We start from the raw sequence: 12,706 nt of genomic DNA on the forward strand, positions 1-12,706 counted from the left end.
CCGCTCTGAACTTTACACTCTCTTGACACATAAAAAAGGAGTAACAAGGATAACGATGAGTCAAATGTCAGAGAATGGTTTGCGGGGCCCACGGCGGATCACGTATATGACTTCACTTAATAAACCACGAAAGGTGTTTTTGGCTGGTTGTGTTGAGTTGTTCTGGCCCCTGAGCTGAGGTACTACTCACTCACCCACGCATGATCACTGAGAAACAGGCAACATATTCTCCATAACCCTTGGGGCAGCTGCACGCTCCTGAGACTGTCTCTCCATCTAGGACTTTCTGGGTGTCACAGCACCTGCTTTGCACGCCCGTGTCACTCTTCGTCCCAAACCTGTGTCCATTTCTTAAAAGCTGTCACAACCTTCTACCTCACCAAGGACCCTTCTGGGATTACACTCTCCTAACTCAGCCACTGACCCCTGCTCTGAGCTCAGAAATGGCTGGCCCTTCCTCAGTCTGGCCAGTTGGGCACTACTTGTCCTTGGCGGGACATAGGGGCAGAAAGAACACAGAACTGGTGCAGCTAACTTGACATCCCAGCTCAGCTGGATGACTCTGAAGAGCTCCCAGAATCCACAGTTTGCTCATCTGCAAAGTGGAGAAAACAATCCCTGTCCTTCAACCCCACAGATTTCCCAACATCGAGAAAGGAGAGGTTGTAAAGTGATTGATTACCTCTGCAGAGCTGGAGAGATAGTTCTCACTCTCACTATTTCAAAATCATCATTTTAATTCACTTGTTATTAAAATCCTACCTAAAAATTCCCATGTGCAAATGATCTCTGACTCAGTGAACCTTCACGTTGCTTTTTAAAGACAGACGAAAGACAGAACGATTTTCTCAGGGCCTGGTGAAAGCCAGGCGATGCATTGGGTGAATCTGTGCGCGCTTACCCCATTTTATTCCCACCACAGCCCCCTGGGGAGCATGTCCCCGTCCCCTCACAGATGACAAGCCGCTCTCCTGGGTTTCTGCCGGTGTGGCAGTATGTATAGTCGTGCCTGTGACAGACGTAGAACTTCAGGTCTTGGCTCATCTGCAAGGAGAGAAGGGAGGTCGGACGTATGAACTGTGATCAGCCAGGGGAAATGAATAGGCTGAAATGTGGGAACTGTGATGGAAAGCTGGGAGCTCACGTTTCAAACACGGGCTGAAAAAGAAGGCAGGGTGGGGGCGACCCGGGAGGGGCCAGGAGGCGGGCCAGGAGGGCCGGCACACTGCTGCAGGATTCAGAAGAGGAGAGGGTTGCCATTGGGAGCAAAGGCTCAGCAATGCGTGCGGTTGTTTAATGCCTGTAACCCGAGGACGGGAAAGGGCCCGGTGAACTTGGCCAAACAGTTCTTTGTAAGTCACAGGGAGGCCATTTTCGGTGGTGTCCGGAGGGAAGGGGTGGGGACGCCTCCCTGTCTTGTGGCAGGGTGACAGGGCAGCGAGGAGGGTGCAGACAGCGAGCGCTGACAGCTCGGTGGGAAAGCAAAGGCAGAGGAGTGTCGACGGGGGAGGGCGGACCGCAGCTCCAGGGAGGGGATTCGGGCCACGAAGGGGCCCATAAACTGGCCGAAACCAGAAGGATCAGCGATTCCCTCATTCAGCCAGGGCTCCTGCCATATGCCATCTTCTGCGCTGCTCAGAGATCTCTGCAGGAATGTCGTCCCACCAGGCCCCGAGGCTGAAGAGATACACGGAGAAGCTCGAGCTCACTCACCCCTGGTGAGCAGCGGAAGAAAGCGCAGATGCCACATTCCCGATGACAAGCGCACACAGCACGCGGGGCCACTCACGTAGCCCACGTGCCCGGCACGTCACACGCACAAAACGTACAACACGGGTCCTGCGCCTAACACCCCCCACACTTGGCAGACAATACACGCGTGGCACACGCGCGTGCTAACACAGCCTCCACACGGGCACACACACCACGCTGAAAACACAATAAGCACGTAGATGACACGCATCAAACGCACATCACACGCGCCACGCAAAGAACAGCGCACACGTCGCTTGCACAGCACACAACGCGTACAAATGCTCGTCGCACCTACAAACGTGCGATACACATGCACAGGCACACAGCACGTGCTTTAGGTGCCCAGCACGGTCTGTATTCACACCTGCCACACGGACAGCGCACGCCTGTGAACGCACACACGCGCACCGCGGTCGAGTCGCCTAGCAACCCAAGGCTGTATACACCACAGGCCTGTGAATGGCATTGGGATGGGGGAAGGGAAGCAGGTGTGCCGGTCCTCAAAGGGCCACAAGATCAAATATTTAACCAAGTAGAGAGGAGAAGAAAAGGAAACCAAGGGAAAAGGGCAGGGGCGCAAGGATGTGCCCTCCTCCACTCCGCGGATGCAAACCCCACGGCTCCTTTGCAAGCAGAAACTGTGATCCACTGACCGCGGCTGCGGACGTCCAGCCCCTGAGTCTGAGCAGGTGCCTCCGGGGAGGCTTTGAAGGACAGAACCTCCACCGCCACCCCTTTTTTCCTCCCTGCCTGGCGATGAATGAGTGGCCTCTTTCTTTGAAACTCACACACTTTGGGCCTCAGAGCGGCTCTTTGAAATGCTGATGGCAGAGAAAAGGCAGGGGAGACTGAGGGAGCTTAGTTCTGCTGGTGGGAAAGAGGAGCTCAGAGAATGGGCCGACCTGAGCTAGAAAGAGCAAGGTTTTCTCTCTCAACAGGCACCTTCATTTTGCGCTCAAGTGATCCCACCATGAGCAGACTGAAAAAGTGTTTTTGTTTTTTCTAACTGATTCTTTTATGTAGGAAGAATCCCAGCCAAATGGGACTGTCTACTCCTGTCTTTTCTGCCTCCGGTAAAAGTGAATGGGAGTAGGGAAGAAAGTTACCCTCCCTGGAAGGTTTTTCTTCTCTCCTATTTATCTCTAGGGTAGAAAATTCCAGAAAGCATCTCCAGGCTCTCAGCAGTGATATTCTGGTTCCACTTCTTCACTGCTCCCCAGGTCTCTTCTGACATTGCCAAGCTGCCTGCTGAGCTGTCATAAAATGTTCTGAAGCCTTGCAAAAGGAACAGGCAAAAAAAAAAAAAAAAATCTCTTAGCCTGCTTAAATTAGTCATTGTCTCTAGCAGGGGTATTCATTCCCTCTCACTTTTCTCGTCTGGCTTCTTTTTCTTCTTCTCCTTCTTTTATTTTTCCTCCCTGCAGTTATTCTGATGTGAGTTCAGTATATACATCCACCCCAGAAAGGCCCCGGATGCCAAGAAAGATCCCACCAACTCACCCTCTTATCATGCTCCTCCTGAGGTGGAGGCTTGCTGTTCTCTGGCAGGCTGCAGAACGCCTAGTCTCACACCCGTCTGTCTCCTGCTGGGTTTCTGCACAGCACAATAATAAGGTGTTCCAACTGACACAGAATAGAGTCACAATGCCCTCAGCCATCAACACCGGTGGGCGGACTCAGTGACCATCTCAGGGTCTGCCCTGAGCTCAAAGAATGGGCCTAAAGTCCATTCATTTTGTGAACACTCATTTATTGAGCAAGGCTTCCTCGAATTGCGGGCCCGGATGAGGCATACGGTCCAGGGGCAAACGGTGACAATACCCGTTTCACTCTCAAGGTCGTTTCTGCTTGCAGGTTCGTGTCCCAGCCATTCCACTGCAACGAGACTAAACCAGGCAGACGCCACGATGCAAAGAGCAGGGTCCTCGCCTTGGAGGAACTCAGCCTCCTGAAAGGCAGGCAAACAGACAGTTAAAATAAGACACGAGAGCTAGGACAAAGGAATGCACAGAGCCATGTGCCTGTGTCCCTGTGTCCAACACGGTACCTAGAACAGTGAGCTCTGAGACACCTCTTGTTGCTGTTTTGTTTCAAGCAGTGACAGCGTTCTGTAGATAGCACGTTCCCCACAGTGATCTACTCTTTCTTCCTCTTCTCATCTTCTTTCCTTGCTGCCTCCCCCTCTTCCAAGAGTCCGGAATCTCCTGGACACATATACTCAGGGAGATGGTCAAGGGAGTGGGTGATAATCAAAGGTAACGAACATACGTTCCCCTGTGTCCCTCCTCAACCCCTGCGGCAAAATCACAGAGACCGATGTTGCCACCCGTCCCCCACACATTTTCTTTTTCTACTAGATACTGGATGTTTGCGGGAAAGCTCTTTTGGCTGGGTCTAATCGGTTTCCTGCTGCGTCCCTGTGTGCCAAGGTCCAGCCCCTCCTGATGGCGCCAATTCAGAGCCCTTTCCCCACCATTTCTGCTCCTGTGGGTCTGGCTGTGCTAACATAAGCAGGTCTTGCTACCAAGTGCTCAGGACCAATCCTGCTGGTTTATCCCAACAAGGTCAACCTGGTGACCTAATGGTCCCCGTTACCCCCAGGGAAGGTTGATTGCTGCAGATATCACTGAGTATGGCCTCGCCCTTCGGTGGTCACTCTTGGGGCCCTTGCTGAGGTGAGGCGGCAGGTTCTCCCCCACCTCATCTTCTGCTCTTATTCTCTGAAGATCGTGATTTCACCCACCGTTTTCTTCTAAGAGTCTTTTTTTCCAGCCTTCTCACATATGACTCCCACAAATGAATCACACAAGCTGGGAGTTTCCATGTGAGTAAAAATGCAGCTTCCATCCACAAATGTTCAGTGTTCCTGGGCTTATTGTGTATGTTTGATTTCTGTCAACGTTTTAATTAAAATGTCACCACAAATTTAAGGGAGAAAGAAAGGGCAAGGGAGAGGCCAGGATGACAGAGGTGTGCTAGGACGAATCAAGCTCCATAAGCAGTTTCTCCATTTCCTTGTCCTCCAAGTGCTCTGAATTTCTGACATTTCTGTATTTTTAGTAGCTTCCAGTCCTGAAGTTTATGGGTTGAAAAGCGTGAGGCATTGCCTCGCCAAGTGGCAAGGATATAAAAACAAGCGATAAACAGAAAAGTTAACTGAACAAGCGCATTGCGTCGAGATGAAAGCTGAGATGACAGGAGGGTCTCTGAGAACCCGGGGTACAGGGCCACGCCGAATGGGGATGGAAGCAGGAAAAAACGCAGAACATAATCATCGCTCTTAGTTCTTCCGTGCTGGTCCCCTGAGACATCTTGTCTCCCGAGATTGTGACTTCTTCTGGGGGAAGGCCAATGTTTGATTTTTCTGCTGCATTTGCCCACGTTTCATAGCAAGGTACTTAGCACTCTGTGAGAGGAAATGGGATCATCTAGAAAGGTCCAAAACCGGCAGACTCCTGTCCCCAAATCTGCAGGTAAATCTCCATGTGACCTTGAAGAATCACTTACCTCCCATTTTCTTCAGCTGTAAAATAAGTATGGCCGGATAATCACCAAGCTGCAGACTGGCTTTAAAACTTTGTGAGTCCATAATCGTGACTTTTGAATCAAGTTAGGGGAGAAACTCTGGGGCTCGATGATGTGTATGTAGAAGTTGTTTCAAAGCGTGGACTTGGATCTCAGTTTCTCTCGTGCAAATCAAGGACATTAGAATAGATGATAGTCTTCATTCTATTTCTCTCTAAAAGGCAAGAAGTATCTGAATCAAATGCTGAGCCTTCATCCTCAAAGATCAAGCCCCAAATGGCTCTTCATCGGGCCTCAGTAGAAAGAAGAGGAATAGACCTTATCCACATATAATTCACTGGCCCATTGATAAGAACCTGTATTTTCCATGGGTTCATTTTTATCTTAGCCATAAAATCTCAATCCTGTTTCAAACATGATATTTTCCCTTTCAATATAAGAAGCAATTTATTTTATTGTTACTTGAAACTAAAGAATCCAATAAACTGGTTTGGAGCCAAAGAAGACCATAATGACAAAATGATTGATCTTTTTATAACGCATCGCACCGCTATCCTCAAATTGGAGAAACGCAATATAGAAGATATTCATTTATACCACCGGCTGGTATTTATTTCTGTAATAGAATGCAACACTCCTTTGTATTTATTAAGGATCTGTCACCACTAGAAATACAAAGTAAAAGGGCTTCACTGTGAATTCTCAGGCACGGTCAACTATCGGTTGTTATGCGCCACTGACGTCAAAGATCCATATGGGAGCTTAAGGCAGAAATATCAGAAGTATTGCATAGTGTGAAAAATATAAGTGCTGCATCCAGGATCCATTGGTAGCAGTGGAAGGTAAGTACACAGATGCTATTCAACAGGACAAAGGAAAACATGTTTTCAACCGCTGGAGCCGTTCGACAATGGAGCTGACAAAAGGGTATTAACACGAGAAGTCCTGCTCTGGGCTGGATGCATTGCCTACCACCTTCCTACACCCTCAGAGTACCCTCTGAGACACATCTTATTACTTCATCACACAAATGAAAAGGCAGGGGGTTCAAGAAAGGTAAACTATTGTCATTGGGCCATTGAGCAGTTACATGTTTGAACCAAGACTTGAAATGCATTTTGGCTGATTCCAAAGCCCATGTGTATCACTGTATCACAGTGCATGTTCATGAAGTATGTTCTCATACTAAATTTATGTTCTCATGACTTGTCTCATGGCCAAAGAAAGGCCAGCTGGTAACAACATATTGAATAGTGACTATTTGCTGAGTTCTTAATGTCTGCCATATTTTGTCAAGAATAGTCTTGGATGAAGTTGTACTTGAACTACATGAGGTCTTAGGGAACGCATCCCTCCTCAGTACCCTATACTAACCCAATGGGGTAGATGTAACCGTTGAGAATTGTCACAAGGTTTTATGAATCCTGCGGGTGGAGAGCTTATCATGGAAGACTGCCTGACTTGCTAGTCCTTATACCAAAAGTTGTCCACTCTTCCAAACCTCCACTGAGATTCAGTAAGATTCTGTGATTCTTAAACTCCTCCCCGCCACCTACACAGCCAATGAGAGGGAAACTTGTCTGATTTTTCCCACAAGTGCTCATGCGTTTCTGGAATCTTTGCAGTGAGAGAGGACTCACCACTTCTCCAAAACTGCCTACTAAATTTTGAACAGTGGTGACCCATTCCAACTTTTTACAGCTCTAACTCCCAGAAAATGTTTCCACAGACATCAATTGTCTCTTTTATAGCTTCCACGTTTTGGTTCTCTTTGTCATTTTGAGTCAAACAGAACAAATTCACACAAGCCTGTAATGTAACCCCTTGGTGTGTGACAGTGAAGATGGTGACAGTGTCACCAGGAGTCACAAGTCCACTCTTAGTTCTGCTTCTCACTTGGGCTTTGAGCACTTGGTCGAGGTTGGGTTATTTCACCTCCCAAACCCTCCACTATACAGTTCACGCTCCCCTCTGAAAAACGAGTAACTTGTATGTGATGAGTTTCTAAAACTTCCTGCACCTTGGATTCTAAGTGATTTTCTGAGCCCTCAGAATAAACACTGATAGTTATTCTATGTCCTTCTCGAACTGGTCTCCCAGAATTTCACTGGGGGACTTTCCATGGGTGAAGGAGTTCAGTGCTGGTATATTTTTCCCGTATAACCCGAAGATCTTTCTAGAAACGCCTTCCCGTTTGGTTCTCACCTCAAGGATCTGAGACAATGAAATCTCCTCTCCTCCCACAAAGATACAGCATTTAGAAATGTGCTAAACCCTAAATACATATTATCACCATTACATCACCATCGCAATCAACTGTATCACATCACAGCCACCAGCCTGGGTCTGCAACTTTCACAAATAGTTGCAAATTCTTATCAGAGTCCCTTGCAAAGATTGATCCTTCCGTGAGCTTTACATTGAAAAATACTCTGCTTACTACACAAAATGCAAAAATATGCATTTTAGATAATAATACTTAATTTCTGGATTACTATTTGTATTAATCAATGGCCCATGTCACTGCTCCTTGGAAATTCTGATCTGCCCGAAGGATGTACACACCTGGAAACTGCTACAATTTCAACCACAAGCTGAGGCAACCATTCATTATGTGCAATGACCATTTTTTTACTTTGGCGTTGGCTCATGTCTGATTTCTGTGCACTTTTTGATGCATTTAATGCTTAGCAAGCCTTCACGTGTTCCTTTGCAGATGGTCCAGGAACTGAGGACCCCAGATGGGGAGCTTCTGCGCAAAGCCCTCCATACCCCACTTTGAGTTCCAACCTTATACTAACTTTGTCTTATGAAGGCTTGGACTTAAACCACTAAAGCAAATCACAGGCGGGTGTGGAAGAGAGTGGGGAGGGGTCACTGGATGAGGCAAGAACTCGTCGTTGATAGAGACCAAGAAAGACAAAACGCTCAGTGTAATTTTTGCCCCATGGAGGGAATCACTCTTGGATACTAAATCAAGCAGAGACTGCACGTTTCCCGATTGCCCACAAAAGTCGAAAGTTGGTTTGCTCCCAAGAAACACCAATGTGGATGAGGCTCCAGTTTGCAAAGGGAACTGGTTTGTCCCTGTCCTGTACTGACTGACCTCTGGAGATAGTTGCAGGAGCCTGATTCTCCTCATTCGAGATGTGACTCCGTGAGGCTCAGCCTGGTCTTCTCAGAAGCCAAACTCAGGTGCCGCACTGCCCAGAGAAACTTGCTCCTTAAAACTGTTGACTGCTTCTACTTTTCTTGCCATTCATGGTTATTTGAAACAGAATTCAGCCTCCATTCACAACTGTGCTGATTTCCTTGAAATTTGCTTTTCTTCTGTGTGATGAAAGACATTATGATTTTTTTTCTTCCCATCAATTTTCCGATGGCTGGGATACCCCTGGGACTTGTTTTGGTAAATATGCCTCAGACGAATTGATAAGGAAGCATCCAATTTTGATCGATGAGAAGCGGAGAATCGCACTTTGAATTTTACTGTATCTTCCTATGGCGGATATCCAATAATTTAAGATAACCACCACCTCCTTTTTCTGGTGAGAGATCTCTTTCCGTTTTTCCCTCTTCCCCCCAAATGGACTCATGGTCTACAATGGGGTAATGGTTGTACTTCACTTTTCAGGTAACAAGAATCAGTCTGTGGAGTCAGGCCAACCCCAATCCTCCCCCAATAGGAAAGGAGTTCTTTCCTCTCAGGTGGTGAAGGCAGGGGACATTTTCAGAAACTTCTGGAAGTTGGGGGTCCAGCTTTACAGAGAAAGTTTGCAAGAGGAAGGACTGAAGCTAGATGAGAGAGAAGCAAAGGTGAGTGTAGAGGAGAAATCCCCCATCATAGCCTTCAGTCATAACCAGGTCCTTCCCACTACAGAGGTCAATAAATGGCCCTATTCATTTCAACTAATTTAAGTTTGGGTTCTCTCTCTGGCTACTGAAGAGAGTCCCGAATAGCACGATTCTTGGACAAGAGATGTTTTTGATACAAAGCAAAGGGTATAACTGTTGCTGACAGGGGCTGCCCACAGTGGGTTAGAGAGGAATCCGGAAGTCTGAATTCCACTCCTTTTCCTCTTTCTTGCTGTTGGAGCCTCATCAAGCCATTTAACCTCTCAGAACCACGTCTTCCTGGGCAGAAAAATATAAATAAGCACCACCCTGTATTTATTGTTCATGCCTTTTCATTTTCTGCATTTTCAATGATCTAACATCTCGGGGCCTTGCTGACTCTACAACGACCACCCTTCTCAGGGCCGGCCAGTTCCTAGAGACAGTAAAGGGCTTTCCTGGGAGCATGCTTTTGATATGCAGGCCAACCCATCCAGAATGTGTGCACCCAACTTCCTCTGCTCTCAAGACCTCACACGCTAGGCCACTATGTCCTGCTCTATTCACCCCAAGGCCAAGTGCCAGATGGCTAGGAATAGCTCCAATGTCCCAGAGTGCCCTGACATTACTCCAACTCACCAATCCTAAATCAGCTTGCCTTGCCTGTTCCTTTGCAAGGAAACCACTGTAAAGGCTCCTGCACACCTTTTCCCCTCAGTCCCCCTGCTTCCTGACTAACCCTAATGCTGCCCTGCGTGGGTCCCTGTGGTGTGATGTCCCCCTCTTCTTGGGAAACGTGAGTAACTACCTTTCCGATGGCAATCGTCTCCTGGCCCGTGAGCCTCATCCTAACTGAATAATAACAAAGCCTGTATTTAAAAACCCTACCTCCCAAGGTTTGTGAGATAAAGCTGCTCATGTGCCACTAGGCGAGATGGGCCTGCACGATTTGGCGGTTCAATCAATGCTGGAAAAGACTCATTTACCGATGTTAAGATCTGAGGGCATGAGGGTGACTAAGGCTGCCACACGTTGGGCCAATGGTCGACACCCAGTCTTTCCTTGCAAACCTCCAGAGAAGCAGATTCTGGGAGAAATGTGCATGATCATTTTTCATCTCACTCATTCTACGGACATCCATGAAGCACCTGTGACCTGCAAAAGTGGTGAGCAAATCAGGTATCATTTCTGCCCTCATGGAACTTAATTTTATAGATAAAAGATATTGAACAGGAACAAAGCTACAGCCATGATACACACTGTGGACATGAAATACATATTGTATATGGCGATGCAACTTCCTATCAGCCTACTTTTAGAGGGAAGGGGAAAAAATAATTGCTTAAAATTAATTCTTCTACTTTAGATAGACCAATTTCCTATTCATCCCATATTTTCCTACTATTTCGATGATCATAATACTTATATAAATAATATCACAGTGACCGAAGTAATACTAACCTAGACATATTCTAAATGATAATGCCTTGGGCACCTGGGGTACTCAGTCAGTTAAGCAAGCAATTCTTGATTTTGGCTCAAGTCGTGATCTCACAGTTCATGGGATCGAGCCCCACATCGGGCCCCACGTACCGACACTGTGGAGCCTGCTTGGGATTCTCTCTCTCCCTCTCTCTCTCCCTCTCTCTGCCCTTCTCACATTCTCTCTCTCTCTCTCAAAATAAATAAACATTAGAAAAGTAATAAAGGATAATGCCTCAAATGTGTACAGTACCTTACAATTTACAACCTACCCACATATATTAATAACTACGCATGTGGAATGTTCGTCTCCAAGGTGCTTCCTTCTGGCCCTCCCCTAAAAGCTTGGTGCTCAGATCAGAGAGAATCAACCCAGAGCTGGTTAGAGCCAAGGCTCTGAGTGCCTCTGACTCCAAATACAGAATGACTGGGGTTTGGGGGGGGGGGGGTTGCCCTGTTGCTGTTGTTGAATTAGTAGATGACAAAGAGTGACATCCTGGTTTAGATGCTTCTGAAAATGAGTTCAGTGACGCCTACAGCCATGCAACATCCTCTTGCTCCCTCACCTGCTATGACCTTGGGGATGTTACACCCCACGCAGTCCAGAACCAGTTTTGCTCCAGGGAGGGGAACTGGCAAAATCCGGGTGCTGCAGCGGCTATCTTGTGAAAATCGGGGTCCTGGAAGGTGAGAACTTCTCACTTGCAAAATCAAATTCCTTTACAGATTAAGGATTCACGGTGACAATATGAAACTTCTGCTAGAAGCAGCATCTTTTGAACAGCCAGCCAGAGTGGGGGAACAGCCACTTCTGAAGAGCCGGAAGGGAAATCTCACCTGTGAGCCAGCTCCTGACAGGCTGCTCGGTCTGAAAGCAGCACAGAATTGCACTGTCAACTTGCACAGAAGGAGCCCTGAATACTAGGAACCAAATGCCTGGGGGCCCCCCCTTGACCTGCGTCCCTGGGGTTGATTCTGACTGCTTCCACCTTGAGTCCTAAGAGTGTATTTCCCCCTCGAAGAGGGAGGCTGGCCTACCAGCAGAGCAGGGCCCGAGGGATACAGCTGGAGGAAATGCCTGCAGTGGCTCAGAACGAGAAAGCCAGGACTTCGGAAAATCTTCATAACCAACACATTTTCAAACAGGGAAGCTTCACGCACATCGAGCTCAAGTTATTTGAAGGAAAAAAAAAAAAAGTGCTGATACCGAGCCACTTAAGCAATACTTGACGGCCCCATGCTTGATTGAAAAATAAAATATGGTGTCTCCCGTGGGCACACTGTGCTGACTTCACAAGATTGCTGCAGCTGGAAGCCCGGGGAGCCTTGCAGCTCAGTGATGGGTGAATCTCCCGAGGTTTAGAGTTCAAGTTCAGTTCGGGTAACAGCTGAGCTGCTTTTATGTTTCCAGAAGCTTAATAGAGTCTGGGGGAGGAAGGAAGAGGTTGGAAAAAGGGAATTGCTTTGAGCGGCTGATTGCAAATGCACAGATCAGAAAAACAGGAAGGACAGCTGGGGAGGCGTGATCTCAGCCCAGACATGGCACGTGGGGGGTACCAGGAGGACAAGCCCTCAGTGGCATGAAGGGACAGTGGGAATGAAACGGTGTCTGCTCCCTTGTTTCTTATTCTGAGGTCTCCAGTTGGCTTAGAAAGACGAAGGTCAAGTGTGTAGTTTCCTTTGATCCGCCCACATCAGCTCTAAATGCGCTCATCATTTCTGCCTGCACAGTACTGAGTGGATTTGTCTAGAATAGTATTGGCTTATGATGCTGAATCCAGTCGACAAACATATGTTTAAGATCCACCATGGTGGGTCTGTATGCAGAAGTCAGGGATGGGGTCAGGATGTGAGCTTCAAACAGTCACGTTCAAAAGCCAGCACCTGGAACACCAACAGTGCATATGAAGAGTGGTAATTCCCAGGGACCTGGGGCAGGTTATCTCAGGCCCTCGTTGGTAAAACGGAGGTAATAACAAAACCTACTTCATAGGGCTGTCGAGAGGATTAAGGTGAGGTAATATATGTAAAGTGCTTAGAAGAGTGCTAGGCACATAATCAGGGCTGCATTGGTGGAGAAAACAGACATTAATCAAATAATCACCAAGAA

At 47.5% G+C, this 12,706-nt stretch overlaps 1 long non-coding RNA gene across 1 annotated transcript; it reads left to right on the forward strand.

The window, feature by feature from the left end:
* Window positions 1-2,053: 2,053 nt before the first annotated feature.
* Window positions 2,054-11,871, forward strand: LOC123385114. The gene is made up of 4 exons (XR_006597221.1): window positions 2,054-8,828; window positions 8,915-9,096; window positions 10,191-10,293; window positions 11,323-11,871. It is a non-coding gene; the product is annotated as an uncharacterized LOC123385114 (long non-coding RNA).
* The last annotated feature ends 835 nt before the right edge of the window (window positions 11,872-12,706 follow it).

The sequence above is a fragment of the Felis catus genome, chromosome B1, assembly GCF_018350175.1.
Source record: "Felis catus isolate Fca126 chromosome B1, F.catus_Fca126_mat1.0, whole genome shotgun sequence".
NCBI lineage: Eukaryota > Metazoa > Chordata > Mammalia > Carnivora > Felidae > Felis > Felis catus.